General features: G+C 33.4%; 1 long non-coding RNA gene across 2 annotated transcripts; it reads left to right on the forward strand.

The window, feature by feature from the left end:
- The first annotated feature begins 4,470 nt into the window (after positions 1-4,470).
- LOC121968138 lies at positions 4,471-7,046 on the forward strand. 2 transcript variants are annotated; one of them, XR_006107953.1, is made up of 3 exons: positions 4,471-5,306; positions 5,656-5,721; positions 6,774-7,046. It is a non-coding gene; the product is annotated as an uncharacterized LOC121968138 (long non-coding RNA). The 2 variants fall into 2 exon arrangements; XR_006107952.1 differs by having other exon boundaries at positions 4,471-5,155.
- Positions 7,047-12,586: the final 5,540 nt, after the last annotated feature.

The following is a 12,586-nucleotide window of genomic DNA, read 5'->3' on the forward strand; positions in this document are numbered from 1 at the left end:
GATTTTTGACAAATTAGTAGCAGCAGGCCCGTCTCAACAGGTTTTGAGGCCATAGGCAAATTTTTAATATTTTTTATATTATTAATTTATTCTATATAATTTTTTTTAATTTTTATTAAAATCTGTATTATTTAGATATCAATGTGAAAAAGAAAGAATCAATTAGGTTTTTTTAAAAACATATACAATTAAAAAAATCGCAAATAAATAAAATTAGAATAATTTATAATTAAAAATTAATAATTTTTAAATTGATCTAAATTTAAGGGTGAATATATATATATATATATACTAAAATATAAAAAATTAGAGACCCCATTATTAGAGCCCTAGGCATAGACCTTAATAGCCTATGCCTTAAGTCGACATTGAGTAGCGACGACAGTACAAGCGGTATTAAAGGAGCAATTCTCGCATCCTCTACCAGTGATCAATCCTTCAACCAAGCCACCGCCTCGGTCGGTTGAAACGACATCAGCACACTAGAAGGTGCCTTGGCCCACGGGAACGCCACAAATTGCTTCCCTCATATTGATTGGTAAGTCTATAGCGAGAGAACTTTTTGTAGAATCTTATGGTAGAACCCCTCATTGTGACTCTCCAAAGGAGAAAGACTCTTAATCTAGTAGAACGAGAGCCCCTTAGGCCCTCCATTCTCAAGGGACATCCTACAAAATGAATTGTCAAGGCACTTTCAGGTGTTGCAGATCGAGGAATATAATGGTACTATATATCTCGAAGATCATATACGTAAATTTGAAAACACTTCTTTGTTATATCAGTATACGAATGGCGTCAAGTGTCAAGTTTTCTTAACCACACTCTCAGACTCGGCACAGAGGTGGTTTAGTCGACTCCCCGCCTCTTCTATTCGGACTTTTGAAAAGTTTAAAGTCATCTTCATGGAACACTTCACAACCAATCGAAGATACTAAAAAATGTTGCATGATTTGTTAACCCTCAAGCCGAAACTTAAAGAACCCCCAATAGAATATTTGCAACGATTTAATATGGTGGTCATGGATTCTTCCTTGGTTATCCCTGAGGTACAAATCAACGCTTTCTTGCACGGCTTGATTGATGAAGATTTTTTTATATCTTTGGTGAAAATGCCCTCAACCAACTTCGAATGATTATAAGTCCAAACACTTGAGTATATTCAAGTTGAGGAAGCCTAGCCCGCAAAGATAAAGGAAGCTCTGACTCAAGCTCCGATATTTTTTTTTCCAAGAACTATTAATTTAAGACCAAGTCTTGGTACTTCTTTCTAATTTTCTATTTCAGTAATTAATGACCCAACTTGAGAGATTCAACATTGCTCGTTCTCCTCTCTTTAATGGAAACGATTTTTTGTATTGACAGAAGAGAATGGAGGTCACCATCCGACAAGGGCACTACGTGCCTATAGATGAAGCAACCAAAGTACCACTCGATTCAGAAAGATGGAGTTTAGAAGATAAGAAGAAAGCCCAGATCGACTCAAAAGCATTAAACATGATCCAATGCGAACTCACGAAAGAAGAACTCAATCAGTTGGCCTGCATGAGAACGTAAAGGAGCTATGGACAAGCTCATCAAATTACAAGAAGGAACTAATAATGCCAAGGTAACTAAACGAGATCTACTTCTAAATTCATTATTTAATATTAAAATACAAGGAGAAATCGCAAGCCAACTACACACAAGGATCAAGGATATCCTCAATGACCTGCATATGATTGGACATCAACTCGAGAATTGTGACATTATTAGGTATGCTCTGAACTCGTTCCCTCGAACCTTACTATGGGCATCGATCGTAGATACTTATAAAGTTTCAAGGAACCTTTCAAAATTAAAACTAGATGAATTGTTTTGTAAAATAGAGCTGCATGAACAAACCAATGGCACAAAGGTCGAGAAAGGAATTGTATTTCTTACATATACTTCGAAGAGAGCTAAACCCAAAGTGGAAACTGAATCCAAATCGGAAGTTGGCAAACCAAAGCAAACTAGCTACCTCACGCTGATGACAACCAGAGGCGAATTAAATCAAGAAGAATAGTCCGAATACGAGTCGAGCAACGGATCCACATCTGGTTCAGATGAACCAACTAGGGTAACATTTAATTATACAATAATTTTTTTAAAAATTATTTCTTGCTTAAATAAAAAATTAACAAAAACTAAGGAACACGCTAAACTCCTCAAAGAAAATAACATCCTTTAAGGAATAACTGAGCATGACCTCCTTAACTGACCAAGTTCAAAATAGAAATTTAACTCAAGCTACAAATCTTGAGGAAGAAAGTTCTATGTAGAAAAGTCAAGTTAAAGAGTTAAAAGAATAGTTGAAAAAATTTACCTCAAGCTCCAAGTTATCTAAACATGATACTTGGATCTTAAAGAGTTGTGTATAATAAATCCTGACTTGGATATAAGTCTAACTCAACATTTAAATCATTTTAAACTCTAACTCAAAATAAAAAATTAACTAAAGCTTAGGTTCTGAAAGTATGCCTAACCACGCAAGTAGGACTCAATCAATACTATGTATCAAAAAATAAAATTCACTACTTAAATCAAAATAAACCAAATAACTTACTCTTAATTTTAAAAATTAAACCTTTAAAACTTAATTCAAACCTAAAGAATAAAATCAAATCAAATAAATAAAAAACTAAACCTAAATTAAATAAAAACAAAATTAATCTAAACTCAAACTATAACCAAGTCTATTATAACTATAAAGTAAATCGACACAAACTTAAAATTTAAACTCAAAATTTAATAATTTAGGGGAGGCTCCAAATTAGTTGACACATCTAAAATAATAATTTACCCAGCTGGGTAATTAGGACTAGGATAAATAGGGATACAAGTTTAACTTAATAAATGACAATAGAAAAGTTTTGGATGATAGTAGGTTAGGGAAGCTTTGCCTATGTATGTCTAGGAAGATATACTTCGACCTGGTGTATTTGGCTTAGTAGAACTAACTGAAGCTACCCCTTACTAATCCTAGCTGGTTAGACCAAAGTTTTGTATTAAGTTTAGTAGATAGAACTATTTAAAAATTTTTGAAGGCGTGGTTACTCTAATGATGTCCAAGTGACTCACCACAGCTTAGATATTTATTCAAAAAATGCTTGTTTGTTGAATCGAAAGCTAAACTTGAATTTAACACAAGTAAAACCAAATCCTGAAATTCAATTTAACTCATCTCACAAAATTATAAGATTCCTTGATTGAAAATATAGATCGGGTGAAATGAATAAGGATTAAATTATATTAAAATTTAAATTAATTAAACTAAAATAAAAAATGTAAATTCAAATTAATTCAATTAAACTCAAAATTTAATTCAAATTAATTAAATTAAAATTCAAATTAATTAAATTAAAATCAAAATTCAATTCAAATTGAAATTAAAATTCAAATTAATTAAATTAAAATTAAAATTAATTGAATTTTAATTAATTAAATTAAAATCAAAATTTAATTAAAATTGAAATTTAATTTAATTAATTAAAATTAAAATTAAAATTAAAATTAAAATTAAAATTAAAATTAATTAAATTTAAAATAATTAAATTAAACTAAACTCAAATTTAAGTTCACACTTGAGCTAAACTTTTTTTTTCCTACTCTTTGTTAGAATCTAAATAGATATTGGACAGTAGTTGCTCTTGATACATGACCGGGGATCAAGCAATGCTCACAAAATTAAGTTTCAAAAGACTAGGAATAGTTGCCCTTGAAAATAACGACAAACTAAAGGTAAAGGTAATTGGAATAGGTAATATTGAACTAGAATATAATTTCATTATTCATAAAATACTACTTATTGAAAATTTCAAATTTAATTTACTCAGTGTCAGCCAATATGTGATTCAGAGTATAAGGTTAGGTTTAGATTTACTGAATGTTTAATTAAACATATGAAAGATCCTACAATAAAATTAAAAGGACTTAGGAATAATAATATTTACATAATTAACCTAGCTAACTCCTCACTTAAGTATCACTTGACAAAAAAGAGGAAGCCTGGTTATGACATAGGAGAATGCCTCACACTAATTTTAGAAACCTCACCAAACTAAATGGCTTATTTGGAGGACTACTAAAACTACTCAACTTAGACTCAACAATTTATAATACTTGCCAACAAGAAAAATAGACCAAATGAACCCATAAACCAACTAATCAAACTCAAACTAATTAACATTAGAATTATTATACATATATTTATTTGACTCACATTTTAAGATCCGGTAATTAAATAATAGGTGTTATTAGAGAAATAACCTTATTAGCTTTTTAGAAATTTTTCGAGATTTAAATGAAATTTGTTTGACATGTTTAAGGGGATGAATCGATTAAGTTTAGAGAAAGTCGGTTTGGAATACTCATTTAGTTGGGAGTTGATTGTGTTAATTAACCTAGGTAAAAATCATCTAAACCTAAGTTCCTAATCTTATTCCTCTCCTCTACGCCGATGCCGATGCCGATGCCGATGCCTCTTTTCTTCACCCGATCCTTTCTTCTCCTCATCCATCGCCGATCTTATCTCGCATCTCTCTCTCCATTGCTCCCACACACGACCTTGCCATGTCGCCCTGATCGCTGACGTTGCGACCCTTGCCTCGCCACCGACCACAGTCGATGGTCGTTGCCCAGCCCAAGTAATGCGGGTCGTACCCTAGCTTCGCATCGCTGCATCGACATCGTCCCTTACTTCTCAAGCCGACATCGTCAGCCATGGTGTGAACACCGTCACTGACTCCTCTTCGGCAATGAGCAAGAGCCGTTAGCCTCCCTAGTGTGACTCCCTCTCTCCATATCGTGTGGCGCCCATCGCACCTTTGAAGCCGCCCCTGCCCGATCATTGGTCATCGTCACCCTGATGTCGCCTACCTCCTCCCCTTTTCCTATCATGGAAGGGGGTTACTATCGTCTGAGGTGGGATTGTAATCGGAGAGCCAAGACGTTATGGGAGGTCGAGCTGCCACCATTTCACTGTCAATGCCGTCGAGCCTTAGCCTCGTGTTTCTTCCGATCTCGTCTTCTCCTCTCCACTGCTGCCAGTAGCTAGCTCTGCCAACAGCCAGTCCTAATTAGTGCTACTCCGGCGCAGTGAACCACCAAAGAGGAAGGAGGTCATCTGTTGATTTGGGTAACGAATTTCATTTGTTTATTTTAATTTAGTGATGACATATCTCTGTTCATATCTTCCTAGAACTGTAACCTCGAAGATGTTCGGAGTATTACCTAGGAGGGATTCATTCCACCATAAGTTTTGGTTGGAGAAGGAGAACAGTGTTTGGGTAACAAAATCTTATTTCTGATGGAACTTACATCAATAAAAGGATTAGATAGAAGAATTTTGATTTGATACATTTGATTGCTTGTGTGTTTGGATAATTACTGGAATAAGTCTATGAAGTGATCAGTGGGTTAAGGATATTTTTGTTATGTAATTTATTAGGTTGATGAATTAAGTATAGTTTGATCATGAAAGGTTGCCATGATTTAATTGAATAACCCATAAGGAGATTAGTTGTGGAAGAAATGTTGGATCATTAAATGAGATTAAAATGTGGATACTTAATCAAATTAGGATTAGCTAGTTGTTGTATATGTGATTAGTTAAACTGTACATTATGTGATTTGTAGGACGTTGATTCGAGACAAGCGTCTCGACGAGGGATTTGGTTTAGCACGATCGACAGATAAAGACGGGTACTTCTTGCTTTGTCTCTTTAGTACTTTAACCTTAGTGCATGAGCTATATATTCGGATAGTTATTGTATTTATCTTGACTCCACTGATATTTTTCTTGTGCTTGATGCTTATGCACTCTATCTTTGAGATGCTCGTTTCCATATCTATACAGTCTCTCGTTGCTATCCATGATATTTAGCAAATACTAGATATCATCCTTATTTGTTTTGAATGTTGTTTATTTACATACCTTATTGAGCATGCTGACTTCATGTAGCATAACTGATTTCTGTTTATATATATATATATATGATGTCTGTTGCATCTTGCACATCATATCATTGCATGCATGCCGGCGACCATATCTCCCTTGTGGTTGAGAGGGTTGTTGGCCAGGGTCGCATGCTCGGCCAGTCATGGGTAGTGATAGTTGGAGCAGATGCCGCTTGTCCTGTCATGCTCCCACTCGCTCACTCATGGGTCGTGATAACTGGAGTTGTGAGCAGCAGGGACCCTCGTCGCTACGTAGCTAGTTAGTTACTATGCAACTATCCCCTCGGTCATTCGAGAGTAGTGGTAGCTGGAGTGGTATACAGTTTGTCACTGACCCGACCTCTCGACCATACAAGGGTCATGGTGCAGAGGGGTGGGCAAGAGTGACCATTCGTGCATACACTTTTCTTATTATACTTGCTTATGCTGTTGTTTGTTTATTTATGCAGTCTCTTACTGTATCCATGTGATATGTTTACATATGTTGAGTTATATACCTATTGTATGTGCTTAGACACTAGCGTACTTGCTAATAGTATGTATATACCTTACATGTTACCCTTGTAGTTATGAGCAGTACTATAGAAGATTCCTCACTATCCTTGACCTTCTATTACTAGCCTAGGATATGGTTTCAGGAATGGACATTTATTATGATATTACTATAGTATCTGCTATTATTTTCTATGAGACTGTATATCTTTGTATCTCTAGTTCTTTATTATGTTCATGTGCTATCTGTCTATTACTCGCTGAGTCCCAGCACTCACACCCTATAAATTGGTTTTTTTTGTCAGGTAGCAGGTAAAGGATTTATGGAGTCGCCTGGAGATCCTATCTGCTCGTCCCATGTCACAACGAGCGACTTTTCTGTTATTGCTTCTGTTTGCATTATTAACTTTGGACTTGTTTGTGTATATATATCTTTTATATGGAGTTTAGTTTTGTGGTTTCCTGTATTTGTGTTAGTGTGGTTTGTTGTTGTTGTGTCAAGCCGGGCCGGCTCGCAATTAGTTGTATTATGGTTTTGCGTTCGTTATTTTGTGTCTTCCGTTGTGTTTTGCTACAACTGTGTGGGCTACTTACTATATAATTGCGTGGTTATGTTCTTTTTGTTCCAGCTGTGTGGGCTATGTATATAGCCCTGTGGTTGTATATGTTCCAGCCGTGTGGGTTGTTGTTGTTGGCTTGTGAGTAGCCTTGGGGTAATGTATACTAGTTTCATTTGTCATTGCTACATGGGAGGTGCTGTTCAATTTTTCGTCGGACAACCTTACCCTAGGGCATGCCACACATGGGATTCGTGATTTACTCCCTCTGGAATCTTGTGGGGCCGGGGCCAGGGGGCTGCTAGGGTGGCGGTTCCACCTTTTGCCAATGACACATATGGGATTACATCTATTAATGGAAATTTATACTGTCTAGTAATAATTGATGGTTTCTCAAGATTTACTTGGGTAAAATTATTAAAAAATAAAAATAAAATATTTAGTAATTTTTATAAACAAACTAAAAATGAAAAAGATTTTAAAATCAAAAGAATTAGGAGTGATAACGATGAGAAATTTAAATTCATAGGTTTACTAAATTATGCTTAGAAAATGAGTATCATAAAAAATTCTTGTATCCTAATACACCTCAATAAAATGGAATAGTTGATAGGAAAAATAGGACACTCCAAGAAGCTACTAGGATTTAATGAATACCAACCACCAAAATATTTCTAGGTAGAAGTTATTAGTACAGCCTGCTATGTACAAAATAGAACAACAATAAATAAGAAACATAATAAAACCCTATTTAAAATTTACTATTAGAAATTACCAAATATTAAATAGTTTAAGGTATTTGGATGTCTTGTTTACATATTAAACACAAAAGAATACTTGTAAAAATTTACCTCAAAAGTAGAAAATAGAATCTTTATAGGGTATTTCCTAAATAGTAGAAGATATAGAGTTTACAATAAAGCCACTCTAAGAAATGAGGAAATAACCAATGTAAAATTCAATGAAATTACTAAAGAATCTAACTCAACCTCAATATCAACCAATTAATTTTGTTATAGGTAGCACTGATATAGGGGGAGCAACTAAAAACTTAATAAATGAATACGAAGATAAACAAAATCAACCATATGAAAACGAACAAACATAAACTGAGCCTAGAATAAAAAAAGTCAGCTCAGACCATCCAATTGACTAAATAATAGTAACTCAGAACTAAGGGTTCAAACTAGATCATCATTCAAAAACCTAAGTCAAATATCCTTAATTTCTAAAGTTGAACCCAAAACAATGGACGAATCCCTTCTTGATCTAGACTGGGTTATTGCCATGCAAGAAGAACTAGCCAAATTTGAAAGAAACCAAGTCTAAGACTTAGTTCCTCTACCCAATAATAAAAAATTCATTGAGACTAAGTGAGTATTTATGAATAAGTTAAATGAAAAGGGGGAGATTGTCAAAAATAAAGTTAGACTAGTAGCTAAAGGTTTTAGTCAAGTAGAGGGACTTTACTATGATGAAACCTATACCCCAGTAGTCAGACTTGAGTCCATTAGAATGCTACTGAGCTATGCAGCTCATAAAGGGTTTAAGTTCTATCAAATAGACGTCAAATCTATCAGTACCCCAAGGTAGTTTTGGTATGGTCAACTGAGTTAAGTTAGATCTTGTGTTTGTTTGATGCCTTGTGTCTAAGTGTGCAGGAATTTAGGAGCACGGGAAGTCGATAAAAAGACGTAGCTAGTGAGAAGGATGATATGGGAGAGAGTCGGCGGGCTTGGTGCCTCTAAAGGATGAGGTGCTACGGAAGAGTACGATGGTAGATGAGAAGGAAGCGCGCAACATTCCGAGGGACGAGAAGCTAGAGTGGAAGCTTACTCGAGGAGAAGGCCAAAAAGTGGGTTCGGGCGAGCTCTATTCCGAGTGGCCAAAATCACCCAAGCGAATAGAGCTAGAATGGGGAGAAACCAGATAGTCAGCGGGTTATTGACTGTCCGAGCGCTTGGACCAAGTCCAAGCGCCCGAACCCCCTGGGCACCCCTAAGGCTACCTCGTCGAGTGTTGTTCGAAGGGGGCAGTGTCAGTACGGTCCGGGCACCCAGATCTAGTTCAGGCGCCCGAACCAGAAAAGTCTATCTTTGCCGAGCCATTGAGAACCGTTGCGACGTAGATAAAACTTTATCCATGCTTAAGCACCCAAAGCCCTTCCAGGCATCCGAAGCTGCTACATCAACAAATAGAGCCTTGGTCTCAGTAGTTCAACAATTCACTTGTACACGAATTTGTTTAGTGTTCTACTACTCTAATTGTGAGCTGTCAATGTTGTAAGAGGCTACCCCACTCGAAGGAGATCTTCATAGTGAACTTTTTATAGTTTTAGATTATCAATCTTCTAATTGCAAATCAAGTAAATTTTTGTGCCTCTTTCCTTAATTAATTGACTTATTGATTTTTTTTATATAAATGTTTGTCTTAATCAAGCTATAAGATTGAGAAAGATTTGGTCTTATTTTTTAGGGCAATTCACCCCCTTTTACCGACCACTCGGGTTCTAACAAAATCAACCTTCTTAAATGGACTAATAAAAGAATAAAAGAAAAAAATATATATAGATCAACCACCTAGATTTGAAAACCTAGAACACCCTGATTATATTTTTAAATTAAAAAAGACCCTATATAGTCTAAAACAAGCACCTAGGGCTCGATGTGAACGATTATCCACTCATCTGATTTCAAAAGAATTCAAATAAGGTCGAATTGATTCAACATTGTTTATAAAAACCTTTAAATTTGATATTTTTATTGCCCAAGTTTACGTTGATGACATAATTTTGGATCTACAAACTTTGACTTTCTATAAGAATTTATAAATCTAATAGAATAAGAATTTGAAATGAGTCTAGTAGGTAAGTTAACTTTCTTCTTAGGCTTACAAATTAAATAAACTAATGAAGGTAATTATGTCTATCAAAAAAATATACAAAGGAATTATTTAAAAAATTTGGAATGGATAATTTTAAAGAAATAAAAATACCCATGGAAATAAATGAAAATATAGATAGTGCTCCTAATGGAATACTAGTAGACCTAAAGTAGAAGTATCATAGCTAGTCTATATACTTAACTACAAGCCAACCTAACATACTATTTATAGTTAGTATGCGTACTAGATATCAAACTTGTGCTAAGGAATCCCATCTGAAAAATATTAAAAGAATTTTTAGATATCTAAAGACACACAAAATATAAGAATATGGTACCCTAGAATAACTAATTTTAACCTTGTAAGATATTCTGACTTAGATTATGCTGGCTATACATTAGATAGAAAAAGTACAAGTGGTGGATGTCAATTACTTGAACTATCACTTATCAGTTGGTTTAGTAGAAAATAATATTGTGTTGCTTTATCTACAACTGAGGCAGAATATATAACTATGGGTGAGTGTGTAGCACAATTATTATGGATGATGCACACATTACAAGACTTTAACTTAAATTATAAACATACTAAAATCTTTATTGATAACATAAGTTTAATAATTTGACCAAAAATCCAGTTCATCATTCAAGAACTAAACATATAGAAGTTAAACATCATTCTATAAGAGATCATATAGCCAAAGGTGATATGAACTTAACTATGTTGAGTCAAAATCAAATTTAGCTGATATTTTTATAAAACCATTATCAAAACTCGAATTTAGTAACTTAAGACGAAAATTAGGTATGTGTACAATAAAGTAGGACTGTTATTTTCAAAATTATTTTCAAATGGTTCTAAATTCTAGGAAAATTCATTACTTATATTTTCTAAAAATTCTCATTTCTTTAGTATTTCAATATTAATTTTGGCCTTAGACTAAATCAAATCCATAGAAAGCATATTCTTATAAATCTAGGTATCGAGCATCTCACAAGCACACTAGGTTACCTTGATTATGTATTCAAAAATTAGAACGACATGAGATGCATAAGCCAATTGCATGGACTTCAGATGCTTATATTAGTGTATCAATACAAGTCTGGGTGAAAAATATTAAAATGATAGTGATCAGGTTAAGTAATCTATTTTAATCAAATACTAACTGGATACAGTTACTTAACTTGACTAACCAAGTGAACGCTGTTATCTTCTAATAGTTAATTAGTAACTAACGGTTAGATATTTAATGCCAACTTTTTTAGATAAATATTTTTTTAATATATCAGGTTCAGGGGGAGAATATTTAAAAATAATTTATTTCCTTTCCTAATACTTGTTGCAAATATTACTTTCAAAATTGCTTTCAAATTTTTTGCAAAATACTTTCAAAATTACCTTTCAAATACTTGCTTTGTAAAAATTCTCATTATTTTTTCAAACAAGTGTTTTTCCACTTTAAAATTCTTTTTTTGAAAATACTTCTAAAACTGTTTTACTTAAACAAATTCTTTACAAAATTTTTCAAAAAGGAGCTTTGAACAATTAAAATTTTAAAAAGTACTTTTCAAACAAACTATCTTTTTAACAAATATTTTTGAATCTATTTGTATAATTATTGTAAAATTTATTTGTACAAAATGTTGTGTTTTGCAAAGTCAATTTTAAAATGTTAAAAACATTTTGAAAAATTAGAAAATTTAAATGGGTTCTAATATTTTCAAACTTATTTTACTTTTGAAAATTTATTTAAAAACACTTTAAATTGTTTTACAATATTCGTGCAACATTTTTTTAAAGTGTTTAAAAAACTATCTTGCAAAACAATTTCTAAACTACCTTCATAATTTAAGCTTTGCGAAAATATTTGTTTTAAAAATTTTCAATGTTTTGAAACCCTTTTGAAAATTTTAAAAAAATTTCTAAGAATTATATTAACTCCTCTCTCCCATCAAATCTGTATATTTTTTTGAACATTTTATATTTACTAAAATTTTATTACAATTTTTATAATCTGCTATGTTTATCTACATTATTTTTGATGAATGTCAAAGGAGAAGGGTAAGAGTTAAGTAAGAAAAAGACAAACTAAACCTTAAAATTCTTAACCCTAAAATAATCAAAGGAATAAAACAAAAATTGAAACTAGTTAATTTTATTTCTCTTTAATCATGTTATTTCTATTTCTTTTTATTGCATATTTTTCTAATTTTAACCCAGGTTGTCATTGCATAAAAAGGAGGAGATTGTTAGTACATTTGCCACCAATGATCAAACCTAAGTTTTGATGAATGACAAATGGATTAAAGTTAAATTTAATGTTGATCTAACCTTGTAATTGAGTGTGTAGGATTGACTAACTTGATAGTCAAGATGACTTGACACTAGGCAGGAAGTCTAGTTGGGATGTGTGATTCCCGATTGGAGAAGTCTAGATGTGGGATTCTACAGGAGGAAGTCCGGATGTGCGATTCTGATAGGAGATCGGGATGTTCAATTCCTAGTTGGCAAAGTTCGGATATGCGATTCCAGCAAGAAGACCTGGTGGGTCAGATTGACGTCAAGAAGGTAACTTGACACTTGGTAAGTGAAGGTAAGTTATTGGAAGAGAGTGACTAAGTGAGGACGCGTTTCAATTGACAGGATAGTAGGCGTCAGTCCAATTTAGGTCCATTTTA

The sequence above is a fragment of the Zingiber officinale genome, chromosome 3B (assembly GCF_018446385.1).
Source record: "Zingiber officinale cultivar Zhangliang chromosome 3B, Zo_v1.1, whole genome shotgun sequence".
In the NCBI taxonomy this organism is placed as follows: Eukaryota; Viridiplantae; Streptophyta; class Magnoliopsida; order Zingiberales; family Zingiberaceae; genus Zingiber; species Zingiber officinale.